The sequence below is a fragment of the Gopherus flavomarginatus genome, chromosome 19 (assembly GCF_025201925.1).
Source record: "Gopherus flavomarginatus isolate rGopFla2 chromosome 19, rGopFla2.mat.asm, whole genome shotgun sequence".
NCBI classification, from domain to species: domain Eukaryota; kingdom Metazoa; phylum Chordata; order Testudines; family Testudinidae; genus Gopherus; species Gopherus flavomarginatus.
In genome coordinates this window covers 19,673,490-19,687,918 of record NC_066635.1, presented here as the reverse complement: position 1 = coordinate 19,687,918, position 14,429 = coordinate 19,673,490, and the positions used below count along the sequence as shown (strand labels likewise).

The 14,429-nt window shown below is 40.8% G+C and overlaps 1 protein-coding gene across 3 annotated transcripts in view; it reads right to left on the bottom strand.

Moving 5' to 3' along the window:
* The window catches only part of TBX4 (T-box transcription factor 4), a 63,835-nt gene that overhangs the window by 12,523 nt on the left and 36,883 nt on the right, over nucleotides 1-14,429 (bottom strand). The window lies entirely within an intron of this gene.

The window sequence follows — 14,429 nt, the reverse complement described above, 5'->3', positions numbered from 1 at the left end:
ACTTTTCTTTCCCCCTTACATTCTCTATCATTGTCCCAGGGGGCCCATTCATCTCTAATGGGAGAGTGAGTCCCCAACCGCCCCCTCACCCCGTCTTTTCAAAATCCTTATTCCTTGCCACAAACACTGGTGCCCTAAGCTGCCTGTGAATGGCAAGGAGCTGGCCTGTTTTACATGGAGAAGCAAAAGATGCTGGTTCCGCTCCCTTTGGGATCTGCTGGTTTGGTTAGCAAAACTTTCAGACTTTGTGCCCTTCAGTACAGCAAACAAACCAAAACAAACCAAAAAAACCCAGAAGCAAATTCTGCATTTCAGACAAAGCAGCAGGTACCGTATGGGGCTTTAAAGTCTCCTCATCTGGCTGCACATAACTCTGCCCACAGTAGCTGGCTGCATCATATACCATTTAAATGTAATTTTTATTGTTGACATTTTCCAGACAACCTTCCCTCTCCCCCTTGCAGAAGAATGAGGAATTTTTGGCATTTTATCAGCTTTGCATCGTTTCTCTTAACTGTTTTGCTGCTATGTTGCAGGGCTCAGATGTGAGAGGGTCAGCTTATTGTTTGGTTTTTAGTCTTTGCTGTCCCTTCAGGAATCAACCACTGGAAGCACAAATCCATAGAGAAGCATGGGCAGAGAGCGGAGGTTTTCATGAAGAGAAGGTTTTTAGTTATTAGTCATCAGAGATGAGCCCAAGCTGCAAATTCCAATTTAGATCTGAACTTTCCCCAAATCAAGAGTGTACTGATTCAAAGGGTCAGTTCAGTTCAAGCTTCATTATTCTCATTTTACAGCTCCAGAGAGCCCAAGGCCCAAAGGGACCATTATGATCATCTAGTCCAACCTCCAGGCTAACAGAGGCCATAGAACGTCTCTGAAACAATTCCTGTTTCTAACAGCACAGAGGGGCGAAATGACTTGCCCAGATCACGTAGTAGGTCAGTGGCAGTAACAGGAATAGAACTTGAAACTGGGATTTTTTCAAAAGGGGAAAAACTAGGAACCCAACTCACATTACATTTGAGGGTCCTTTGAAAAGCTGACCCTAAAGCTCCTGACTCCCACTCCAGTGCTGTATCCTCTAGGCCATGCTACCTCCCCTATAATGCATGTTTCAATGCCCTGCTTGAACCTAACTAGAACAGAGCCAAGGCGACATCTCAAGACAGTATTACGTGGTTGTAGACCCTGCTGGAGCATTCAGAGTTTGACCAGAGATGGATATTTTACAGAGACTCTGAATGATACTGTTGTTACCGTAAACCTGTCTAGAGGTCGAACTCAAACTCATTATTGCTTAAGCTGCCCCACCTCACTTACGAGGTTTTGCATTTTTGTCCCTTGCTGCACCAAACTGAAAATTCACCACTGCTCAGGAAAATGCAGAGACCTTACAGGGCGCAGACCATGAAAGGAAACAGCTTTAGATTTGCCAGATCAAAGCAGAACGGTGATCCCTTTACATAGAGTGTGATGAATATACAGGAGAAATGCAGAAGGTGGAGGTTAACTTGATTTAGTCAGTGTCCATGGACATGAATGAGGAACAGCTTTCAGCAGAGAGCAGAAAAGCACAAAATCCAACAGCACAGGAGGAAAATGTGCCAATTTCTTGATAATTTTTTAAAGTGGTTTTTCCATGGCCAAAAGACAAATTAAACCTGCAGAAACTGCCATTTGTGTTTGCTAAAAATAAATGCATTTTCATTCTCTTTTTTCATGATTATGGTCCCACTGAAAAATACATTCACTCATTACTCTAGCTGTAAGCATATTTATTAAATACCATCTCACATATTATTATGCAGCAATGTATCCTATGTGATTACACATTGAATTATAAGGTTCTGATAGACAATCATTCACTTAAACTCCTGCTTCTCTAACTAGAATATGAATTCAGTTAACCTTCCCCCTTGAAAACATACATATTTTAAACCAGTCTATTACATCTTTACCAGTCCCCAGTATCTACATGACTCTAGAATCTATCAAGAATTTACAAGGTGCTGAACGCTCAGTCAGTTAAGAGGTCTGATTTGGCCTTATGCCCCTTATTCCTTGATAACACTCATGGTATCCCTGTCAGTCAAGTGTTTTAAAGCCTGAGATTTTGTTCTGACACGCAAAATTACCAACTGATGCCTCCTGGTTACAGGAAGACAACCACAAACAGGATATGACACAATGAGGTAGAATAGTCAGCAGTTCCAATTAGAGACCAGAAAAAAAAAGGGGGGGGGGGAAATCATCATTACCTTGACACTGCCAACATTTCCAGAGCCTCAGCCCCGTCTTTGCAGCTGTGCGTGTGAGTGTTTCTGGATCCATCATTTTTTTCCTCATCAATAAGTTTTGCATGTACAAAAGCATGGAGTTGTGCAGACAGGTTGTATTTGCACACGCACATATTCCTTACTTACATTTGTTTTAGGTTTTATGTGCACCACCCCCCAAAAAAATCTAAGCATGAAAAACTGTGCACGTGAAAACTTAGGGTCTGCCTCTGTAAGCAGTTAGCACGTGGCAAGCTGGGTGTAAATCTACTAGCCTGCTGTGCACCTGCTGTCGCTGTGGACTCTGCTACGATGCACTAAAAATACCATAACGCGCTTTGATCAGTTCCCATTTCAAAGCGGGATAGACCAAAGTGCACTATGGCACTTTTAGTGCATCGTAGCAGAGTCCACACAGACCGCTGGTGCACAGCAGGCTAGTGCGAGATAGATTTACACCCTAGCTTGTCATGAACTAACTATTTGTATGGACAGTCCCTTAGGTACCTAAAACTCAGACCTTGATATTAGTGGCTGCTGTTGAAAATACAATCTTGTGTCATTGTCTAAAAATGCTCAAAACAAATGTAAGAAAATGCCATTCCTATGACCAATATCAGTGGAAATACTATCCTAAAGAGTCCTAGCATTAAGAAGAAATAATTGAATTGATAAAATAGAGCATATGATATATTATGCAGGATGCATACTGGAAGCATTGACATAGTCAGGACTTTTACAGGCGGAATCCTTGGGCAATTCACTTAAGAGCTCTGTGCCTTAGTTTTCCCAATAGGGAATGATATTACTGACATGATCTTTTTAGATTTTCCTTCTCTTTCTTACTATTTTGTTAGTAGGTTGTGAAATTAATCTTTGTAAAATGTAAAACATTATAATGTATATTTTTGAAAATTATCTTTGCATTAACTGAAATATTAGTTAGTTCCCTCCCCCCCAAAAAAGTATGTTTACATTATTGTCTGGAATTGTTAAAAATACGCTGGTGACAGAGAAATATTTATAAATCTATATGAATAAAACATTAGTATAGCAAGTTGAAAAACACCACTTCTTAACTAGCATTCCAACATGCTATGCTACTAACTGTAAATGTCTTGCTATACAAATACTGGATCTTACTTTTATCACTATTAGATTGGATGCTATCACTTTGAATTAAACGTGCTGTTGATCTTGTTATCCAATTGTCCACAAGGAAGCACAATCCAGCTTCCATGGTATATAGTCTCACTTAGAAGGTTCACATCTAAGCTGTATTTATTGTACTATTATCTTATTTTAAAAAAATCAAACTCAGGTTAACTAAAGTGAGATAACTAAATCCATATTTGGATATCTGATATTAGCCTGATTATGTATCCACAGTTCTCAGTGAGGTTAACGGGTGTCTTATTTGCTCTGCAGCTGTGAAAAATCAAGTCATTTTTATTAAGGTGCCTAAATCTAGAAGATTTTGGGTGGGATTTTCAAAGAACTCTAAGTAAGTGAATAGGTGCTTTTTTAGACCTATTAAGAGAGAGTCACAGGTGATCTTGAAAATCCTACTTACAGTTGCCGAACTAGGCATTTAAATTCTAAACATTGAGTTGTCAATTCTTACAGTATCAGAGGGGTAGCTGTGTTACTGCTGAGCTTCAGTTCATCTGCCAATTTGACACCATCCGCTCAGGATTAAACAAAGACTGTGAATGGCTAGCCAACTACAAAAGCAGTTTCTCCTCCCTTGGTGTTCACACCTCAACTTCTAGAAGAGGACTTCATCCTCCCTGATTGAACTAACCCCATTATCTCTAGCCTGATTCTTGCTTGCGTATTTATACCTGCCTCTGAAAGTTTCCACTACATGTGGAAGTGGGTATTCCGACGAAGTGGGTATTCACCCACGAAAGCTCATGCTCCAATACGTCTGTTAGTCTAAAAGGTGCCACAGAATTCTTACAGGTCATTTTAGTCACTAATATAATATACTGTCTATTTATATAAGGACTTGTATGGTCCCCATCACTGCAACATCCATGGTTGCTTGAAAAACCAGGAAAAGGCAGATTGATGCACAGTCTCAGATACATCATTCTTTCAGAAAACAAATGGCTGACTCAGCATGCACATGCTGGGCCTTTAGTGAGACCAGGGTCAGGCTCTCTTATTCAGAGAGTTTTACAGGTACATATAGCACATTCATATCTTTTAATAAAGCATATAGGGACAATTACCTCCCAGTATAAGTCCATTGCCAGGAGGGGTTAACATGGTGTACAGTGACTTGTATTCTTCAATATGAGAAATTTTACCATAGGCAACAGAAAAACTTTCCTAAATTGTAGAATCATGCTCAAAGTTGGTCACAATTCCAATAACTTTTCTATCGTTTGGGCAATATTTTACAGCCATTTTCTTCAAAGATCGTCATTTTTTTTTTTTTACACACACACACACACACACACACACACACACACACACACACACGTAATACTGTTGAGTCATACTCCCTTTGTGCCAGTGCTTAAGCTGTGCGCTAAAGTGGACATTTTACACACATGTATCAAGAGTCGTATCAATTTTATAGTCTCCCAGCCTAGCATTCTGTGAGCCCTTCATGACAAAGTCTTATTTGACTCCTAAAAACAATAGGAGCTTAAGCAAATGTCTGTTTCCCCCCCTCCCATTCACTGATCACGTGGTTGGCAGCTGGAATTTAAACTTTAATGTGGCTCAATTAAATAATCTTTTTCTTGCATTCTCAAAAGCAACAAATGGCAAAAAACAAATGACATCATTTGCGCCATTCATTTTATTTTTTTTAGGAAAACATTGCTTTTGGGCCAAACCCTGCAAGGTGCTGAGTAGCATCAGCACCAAGGCTTGAAGGTGCTTGGCACTTTGTAGGATTGGGCCTTTAGCTTGAGAGCTTAAGTGTACATGGGGCCTACTCGCTGTAAAGCAAACTTTCCCTCAACTCATTGTAACATATCCGCTTTCACACGACATTTTGGGAGTTGATTTAACAGACCTTGCTGTTTCTCCAAGGTAGCATGTATCGTGTGATGCAGGGGTTGTCATGGCAATTGCTCTTTTTATACTGAATAGTAAATAACTGTGTAAAAGCTGTATAATTTTATGGTTGGTCCCTGAGGATCACGCAATTAATGTCAAATCTTTCATTTTAATGTATTTTCTGTTTCTTTCTTCCTTCTATTCTCTTTGAGCATTAGAGAAAAGGAGGGACATGTTCTTCAATGGCTCTGTCTGCTTAAGTTGGGCCTCAAACAGGTATGTAATAAAAATGACCCTTTTCATTTGTGCATAAAGAAGAACCGAGTCTAAACAAATCAGAGAGGGTCCAGCACAGACCACAAAAAACGGGACACAACTCTGCACCAAACTTAGCATATCCCAAGAGAAAGTCAGCATTTATGCCTCTCTCTCTCTTCCTAACCAGAGTGCCTCCCATGAGTGATAAAAAGTTGGTGGCCCCCAGGTTTGGAAGTAACAGGGGAGGGTCTACGGGCAGCTCTCCAGGTGATGAACTTCAACTTCGTCCATCTTTAGCCTGCATATTTGCTGGACAAACAGGGTGTTTGTCATCCTCTGCTTAATTACTTTGGATGCACAGAGCATGACACACTTGAGAATGGCTTTCATGCTTTTTTAAACCACTCCATGCAAGTCATTTATGAATATTTATGGTACAGGAAAGGGAAATTGGTCACTTTTGGGAGCTGCTCATTTAAGTGAACGTACCAGCGTTTATTGAAAAAATGATCAAAGAAAATCAATCACCAAAATATCAGGCTGTGCTTGACCTCCTCTGGGGTTGCCTTCTCAAGTCCTAATTTTACCTATCAGCTACTAGTGCAGCTTTTACACCACCTGATTCAGCAGTGTGTCAAGAACATCTTGAGAAATGCTGATTTGCCTAGCTATTAATGAGTTCATGAGGGTGCTCAGCAGTTCTCACACCTCGTAGCATCCAGCCCACTGTGAATCTTGGTTCCCCCAAGATGCCCAGGTATGCCACTCAGAGTGTGAACAGGTGCAGTTATAGTAAAAGCAATCTACTTCAACCCACCACATAACCAACTGGATCACCTTGGGATAGGTGCAGTCTCTGCTGATCTGGAGCCTGCAGACCTGAAATATGCCTAATCAAAGTGTTTAGAGAAAACTCTCTGTTCAGATTTTAAATAAATAAATAAAAACATCCCTAAAGCAAATGAAACCAGCTCTCAAGTCTGCTAACTAAAGGAGCTTTATAATTACATGAAAATCAAAAACGAATTCTTCAAAAGGGAAACCATGGACAAATTGCTATGTTAAAAACAATAGCACAAGCACATAGGGACAAAATCAGAAAGGCTAAGGCACAAACAGAGGTACACCTAACAAGGGACATAAATGGCAATAAAGAAGAGGTTCTTTAAATATATTAGGAGCAAGAAAGATGATAAAGGAAAGTGTAAGTCCTCTACTTAGCTAGGAAGGAGAGCTAATAACTGATGACATCAACAAGGCTGAGGCATTTAACGCTTATTTTGCTTCAGTCTTCAGCAAAAAAAGATAATAGAGACAGATACTCAGCACAATTAATATTAACCACAATGGGGAAGGAATGCACGCTAAAGTAGGGGAAGAACAGGTTAAAGAATATTTAGAGATGTTTGATGTAGTTAAGTCGGCAGGGCCTGATGAAATTCATCCTGGGGTACCTAAGGAACCATCTGAAACAATCTTGGAAGTGTTAGCAATTATCTTTGAGAACTCATGAAGGATGAGTGTGGTCCCAGAGGACTGCAGAAGAGCAAACATAATATCCATCTTTAAAAAGGGGAACAAGGAGGACCCTAGGAACTATGCACCACTCAGCCTAATTTTGATACCAGGAAAGATACTGAAACAAATTATTAAACAATCAGTTTTTAAGCACCTAGAGGATTATGGGGCTATAAGGAATAGCCAGCATATATTTGTAAAGATGATCTCATGCCATACCAACCTAATTTTCTTCTTTGATAAAGTTTTGGGTCTAATGCATAGAGTGGAAGCAGTAGACCTGAAAGACCTTTATAGGTGGGTGCACAACTGGTTGAAAGAACGTACTCAAATAGTAGTTATCGATAGGTTGCTGTCCAGCTAGGAGGGTGTATCTAATGGGATCATGTAGGGGACAGTCCTGAGTCTGGTACTATTCAATATTTTCATTAATAGTTTAGATACTGGAGTGGAGAATACACTTATAAAATTTGCAGATGACACCAAGCTGAAAGGGGTTGCAGACACTTTAGAGGACAGGATTAGAATTCAAAAAGACCTTGAGAAATTGGAGAATTGGTCTGAAATCAACAAGATGAAATTCAATAAAAATAAGTGCAAAGTACTTCATTTAGGAAGGAAAAAATCAAATGCACAAATACTAAATGGAGAATAACTGGCTAGGCAGTAGTACTGCTGAAAAAGATCTGGGTATTATAGCAGATCACAAATTGAATATGAGTCAACAATGTCATGCAATTGCAAAAAAGGCTAATATGATTCTGGGGTGTATTAGCAGGAGTGTTATATGTAAGACACAGGAGGTCATTGTCCCACTCTACTTGGCACTGATGAGGCCTCAGCTGAACTACTTTGTCCAATTGCATGCACCACACTTTAGGAAAGATGTGGACAAATTGGAGAGAGTCCAGAGGAGAGCAACAAAAAATCTTGGGAAAAGATGAAGGAGGACCCGATAACAGTCTTCAGATATGTTAAAGGTGTTATAAAAGGACTGTGATCAATTGTTCACCATGCCCACTGAAGGTAAGACAAGAAGTAATGGGCTTAATTTGCAACAAGGGAGATTTAGGTTAGTTGTCAGGCAAAGCTTTCTAACTATAAGGGTTGTTAAGCTCTGCAATAGTTTTCCAAGGGAGGCTGCGGAATCCCTGTCATTGTAGGTTTTTAAGAAGAGGTGGGACAAATACCCATCAGGGATGAGCTAGGTTTACTTGCTCCTGCCTTCAGCACAAGGGGCTGGACGGAATGACCTCTCGGGGTCCCTTTCAGCCCTACATTTCTATGAGTCTATGATTGTTTGTGAAGGTTTTAGTTTCAGTGAATTCACCCTGATCTGAACCCTCATGCCTCAGACAACAACAGCACAGGGCATTGTTGCCATTGAACATAAACCACACATTGCCACTCGAGGTTTTTATAGTCCATATTTAAGTGCTACAAAAAAAGCATCACCAGTTGCCTGCTTTACTTCTTAACCACGTGCACCCCCAACAATCCTTTTTCTTTTGTTCAGATCTTTCAAAGGCCTCTTTGCTTCCCTGGCCTGCTGTAGACCTCACAGTTATTTTTAAATGTCCCTGAAAGGTGAGCTGGGATAAAATATGCTTCAGCATAAAAAGCAAGTGTCTTATGGGCGCCATATGCTCAGAGAGTAGAGCCCTAGTGCCAGGGCTAAATCATGAGCATTCTGTCTATTCCACATGGCCCAAGCCCTGAATCCTTCCATGCTGTTTCCTTGCACACTACCACTGGCGCAAGCAGAAAAGGAGGCGTCCGCCCCAAATGATATACGTGACCTGACAATTTACAGAGTGAGAAACAGAAAGTGGAGAACCTTGGGAAAAGCTTCAACAGGAAAGCAAACAAATTGTTCCTTCTAGAGGGCCAAAGCCAGAGGTCCTCATTCAGTCCTTATTCCATCTAACTTCCATTGCAGTCCACGGGAATTTTGCCTGAGTAAAAACTGAGTAAAGACCACAAGATGTGGCCTTGGTGGTGGCGTTTGTGGGGGGAGACGAGTCTTCAACAATGCAAATCTTTTTTTTCAGAATGGTAACAAACAGAACAAATGCTGAAGTCCATAGGCAGGCAAAATTCCCATTAAAGTACATGACTAGAATTTGGCCTTATGTCACCAATAGGAGCAAAGGCACTATGCAAATCTTGACATCTTTCACTGATTGCTTATTTAGGCAAACTTCCCATTGAAGAGTGAATGAAGGCTTCAGACTCTGATTCTATATTAAGAAAAAAACCTGAACTTCCTTAAATTGATTTAAACCAACAGTGTGACCATAAAAAACACTTAATACATCAAGTATAAATTCTCATCCCAAGCCATATAATTTAAACTCAACCAGGAATCACACCAGTCATTGCTTATCCATGTAAATAAATGTAACGTTATCATCTACTCATCCCAATCGGTATCATACAATATATCAGCACAAGGCTCAGTTCTTTTTCATAGGCACAAAACAGAAAATATAAAAGTTCAACTTGGCCTCTATAATGCAACCTCTGCATCCCTGGGATCAGATCAGTTTCAATACAAAAAAAGGAGACTCAAAATAAAATCCCTCACAAAGATATTTCTACTGGCAGAACCAACCCAATAAGCAACCCAAAAGACTGAACTGGGCAGCCAAACACAGGGCTAGTCAGAAATTTATTCACCTCAGAAACAACAGATTATGGAAAAGTGAATCTAACTGAAGTATAAACTATCAGAGAACAAGGACATTGGGCGAGTCTATTGCTCAGGATGTCAGGACGCATTCAGCATTGGTGTAAGGGGGTACAACAAATATATGCCCTTTTATGCAAGCAGTGAACTGGGCCCAAAGTTTTCACAGATTTATCACTAAGCCCAAAATAAATGCTGAATGGTACATGTGCAAAGTTTCTCCAGAAAGAGGCATGTGAATGTTGATGGTAAAACATGCACCTAAGTTTACATACCAGGTCCCAGATAGGAAACATTTCCTGTCCCACAAGTCAACGCAGAACTGCAAAAATTAACTAACCATCTAACTTTATAAGATTCAGACTTTAGAAGATGAAAAGGCTGTTGACATGGTTAAATGTGCTGAGTGCACCGGACAACAAAGAGACAGAAAATGCAAAAATCAATTCAATAGAAAAATGACAGTGAAGCTCCAAAGGTAAGAAAAAGCAATGCCTTGCAGAAAGAGTCTAATAAAAACAGCTGGGGAGAAATGACAGACCTGATCAGAACAAACAGCAAAGCAAGCTAAAGAGATCCAAGAAGATGCAGATCAAGAAAACCAAAAGCAACACTGCAACTGATAACCCATCTGGAATGTCCCATAACATCAAACTGCAGCAGTCCTCTTCTCACAAAACAAAATGCATTTAAAATTAGACAAAAACAATGGAATTAAAGAGCAACAAACCACCAGCAATGGAATGAACAACAGAGGGATGTACAAAGATCCTTGCAGTCAGAAGACACACGTGAGAAAAATAAAGTAAAGAAACAAAATTCCAAACAGTGTGAAGAACAAATGCACCTCTGAAATGCTGAGCTTTCAGGGGGTTAAGATACAGCTCCAAATATTTAATTTCAGGGGAGATTTTTATTTAAAAAACAACAAACAACTCTGTTGTAATGCATTTGCCCCCTTGCAGTTTTCAAATGTCACTACATGCCTATGAAAGAGAGTCTGCCATGGCACTGTTTGTTCAGAGCCAGTTTGAGGTTGGTGAAAAACTCTGAGAAAGCCTGAGATAGGCTGTGCCTTTGCAGCCAAGCTAACCTCAGTGTGTCTCTGTAGCAAATCCTGTTTAATGTGGCAGTTCCCTCAGAACTGTCTGGTTTCAGTAGAAGTCTTATTATCACAACCACTTCTTAAAGGGCTCACTACTCTAGTTCCTGTGTGCTGAGAAGCATGGTCAGAAAACGCTCCACAATAAACCAGGATAATCACCTGAGTTCTCACTGGCTTTTCCTGGAGATGGTTATTCCACTGAGATCAAGGGAAATGAACCCTTGATATGTCAAAAACCACCATGAAGAAATAGCTTAAAAGAGTAGGATGTCCCTTTAAGAATGTGAATATCCTAACTGCATGGAAGCGATTCTGCCCACTCCACCCCCCATGTATCAAAAGGCTAATTGCTCAGATTAAAATAATACTAATAATTGGTACACTGTGGTTGAATGAATACTCTCAGCATCTTGTATGTAAACTGACCCTCACCCTAAGAAAAATGCTTAGCACTCCTCTGCAAAGTACTATCCAAATGTTAACACTTAGTCCTGCCAACACCCTGGAGGAGTACTAGAGCATTACCATCTACCCATTTTACAGATGGTAAACTGAAGCTTGAGTGACTCTCCCAAGGCTTAGAGGAAGCCAGAGCTAGGATTAGAACTCAGGAGAGCCAGGCTCCCAATTCTGTTATTTGTTATTACACTGCTTATTGCCTCTCTCTGTACACGAATAGCTTCAATGGAAGCCACTTTTAGAGGGCAGCTCCAAGCCACACCTCTGCAAGTGTAAATGGACCTGCCTGCAGTAGAACTGGAGTAGTTCTATTGCCTGGCCATGGGGATGATTTGGGGAGCCTAGGCTTGGGTTGCGTACGCGGTGAGCACTGCTGACTAGTTCAGCTGACATAGCTGTGCAGGGTGGCTATGGAGACATTACCACCTTCCTCCAGCCATTTCCATCACCCTGCCATAAAAGAATATGGGTGGAAATGGTGGCTCGGTAGCTGTTCAATAGCCAAGGGGAAGGATTGTTTTCCCCCCCAGGGCCTCATCCAAAGCCTGTTAAAGTAAATTAAGAGACTTGCAGTGGCCTTTGGACTAGGGACCAGACTCAGTTTCACGGCCTGTATTCTTGGGCTTTGGCTCATGAGCTGGTATTATGTATTATTTGTATATGGTAGGATCCCCAATCACGGACCAGGACTCCTACGGTGTTAGGTGCTGCATAATAAACACAGACCAGACAGACTGTCCTGGGCCCAAAGAGCTTGTAATCTAAATATCATTGTGGACTGAGATGGGGGGAAACACCCAAATAGAATGAAAGTCAGTGCCCTGCACATTTTAATTCTGGTTGGAGAGAATCCTCAGCATAGAAATCAACTGGTCTCTCAGGGAAAAAGATAATTCCTTGTGGGCCTGATCCAAACCCCAGTGAACTCAGTGAGAATGAGAACGTGTAGGAGAATTCCTTTGTAACAGTCTGTAGGCACTCTCTCACCCAGACCTAGACACAGAGAACTCAGAGACACACTTCAAATCTTTAAAAGACAATGGGATTCCATTCATAAGGATCTAAACTAAACTAATAGAAATATTTGTTAGGTCTCCCTTAATGCTCTGTATTAACCTTCTGCAAGAACTATAATTCTGTAGTCCTTTTTAATAAAGACATATTTTTGTAGAATTACCAGGAGATTACAGATAACATTCACTAAATGAATTAGATCCACTAAGGCTCGTGGTTAGTGTTCTGAAGGAGTAATTCTAATTTTCATCTGGAACCAGTAGCTGGATGGGTATTGTAGCCTGAATAAATTGGTAGTTTCAATGGATACCTTACTGCTGTGTCAGTGTTCTGACTCTCAAGTTTAGACAATATTTTGCACTTTCAAAGAAAGTGTACGTTGCTACCAATCATTTACATGGCATTAGGAAGGAAAGTCCCAAATCTGTCAAAATAATGAGCTTGTTATAACACAAACCAGCCTCGGGACACACAGAAATCAGAGGTTCTGTTGGGCTGATTATCTGTGCATGTAAAGTTTTGAAATACATAAATTAAGGTCTCACTCTAGGAGCAACATAAGTGGCTTAAAATGATTTCTTTAGGATCTGATCAACTCTATAGCTGAATATCACAGGCACTTGACCACTTCTCATTAGGGTGATCATATGTCCCTTTTTAAAGGGACAGTCCCATTTTTGGGAACTTTTTCTTGTATAGGTGCCTATTATCCCCCACCCCGTCCCGGTTTTTCCCACAGTTGCTATCTGGTCACCCTACTTCTCATAGACTCACAGACTTTAAGGTCAGAAGGGACCATCATGATCATCTAGTCTGACCTCCTGCACATTGCAGGCCACAAAACCTGACCCCCACACCCCTATAATAGACCCCAAATCTCTGTCTAAGCTACTGAAGTCCTCTGAATCCATATTCAGCACAAGTATTTTTCAGTTGAAATGCTTGATGTAAAACACAGGCCTTTCCTGATAAAAAATTGCTCTGACAGAAAAAAGTATAGCATTAAGGGCTTCCCTGCACTGGGGACTTCTGTACCAATGCAGACTCCTAGTGTAGACATGTTGCACTGATGTACAAGGTCATTTGCACTGGTGCAGTTTATCTGGTGCAAGTCACTTTTTGTACTTGTGCAGCGTGTATCAATACAAGGAGCTTCCACCGGTGCAGTTACATCAGTGTGGCTACACCAGCACAAAAGTCCCCGATACAGACGAGCTTCACAACTTGTGAACTGACTGAAGTATAAACTGAAGCAGAGAGTGGGGAAGCAGTTCACCCAAGCTGACTCAAGAAATCTATGGCAGAGCTTGGAACAGAACACAAGTCTCCAGACTCCTAGCCCTGTGCCTCAGCCACAAGATCTTCCTTCCTACCTACACAGGTTCTTGACTAAATTTAAAAAAAAAAAAAGTAGGAATCTTCCTAATTGTTTGCTCTAAACCGACAAGGCTGAATCCGCACGTCCTCAGTCACCTGCAATGAAGAGCTGCCGAGCAACATATTTGTTTGCAAACTGTTCGCCATCCAAAATAAACATTTGCAAATGCCCAAGTGCAGCAAACTTCTTCCTCACCAATCTGCAAAGCTCCCAAACAAGTGCATCAGCAGCGCCTTTTAACAAGCACCTCAACCTGAGACCTCCCCTGGTTGCTGAATAAATATTTCAGTGTCCGAAGAGGCAAAACACAGGTTGGAGGCTAATGGGGCTAGTTACAACATATTTAATTAACTCACTCTCTCCTTCCCCACAGATGTCTCAGGGCTCATCCACATGAGAGAGGCACACTGATTTAACTAAGGTGCAATTTTAAATTGATTTGAACTGGTGCAAACTCCTGTGTGGATACCTATTTCAGCTCAAACCAGGCTTATTTTTTGTTTCGATTAGGAGTCAGTTTAAGCTAAACTGAAATAAACCACTCAAAATTAAATAAGTCTCCCCATACAGGGGTTTTCATCAGTCTAAGTTATATCAGCGCAACTTTCTCATGCAGACGAGCCCTTAGAACGTGAATTCTTTTTAGACAGGAACTGCCCCTTGTTATGCCTGGACAGCACCCATTACACTGCAGCTGCTATTCATAATCCA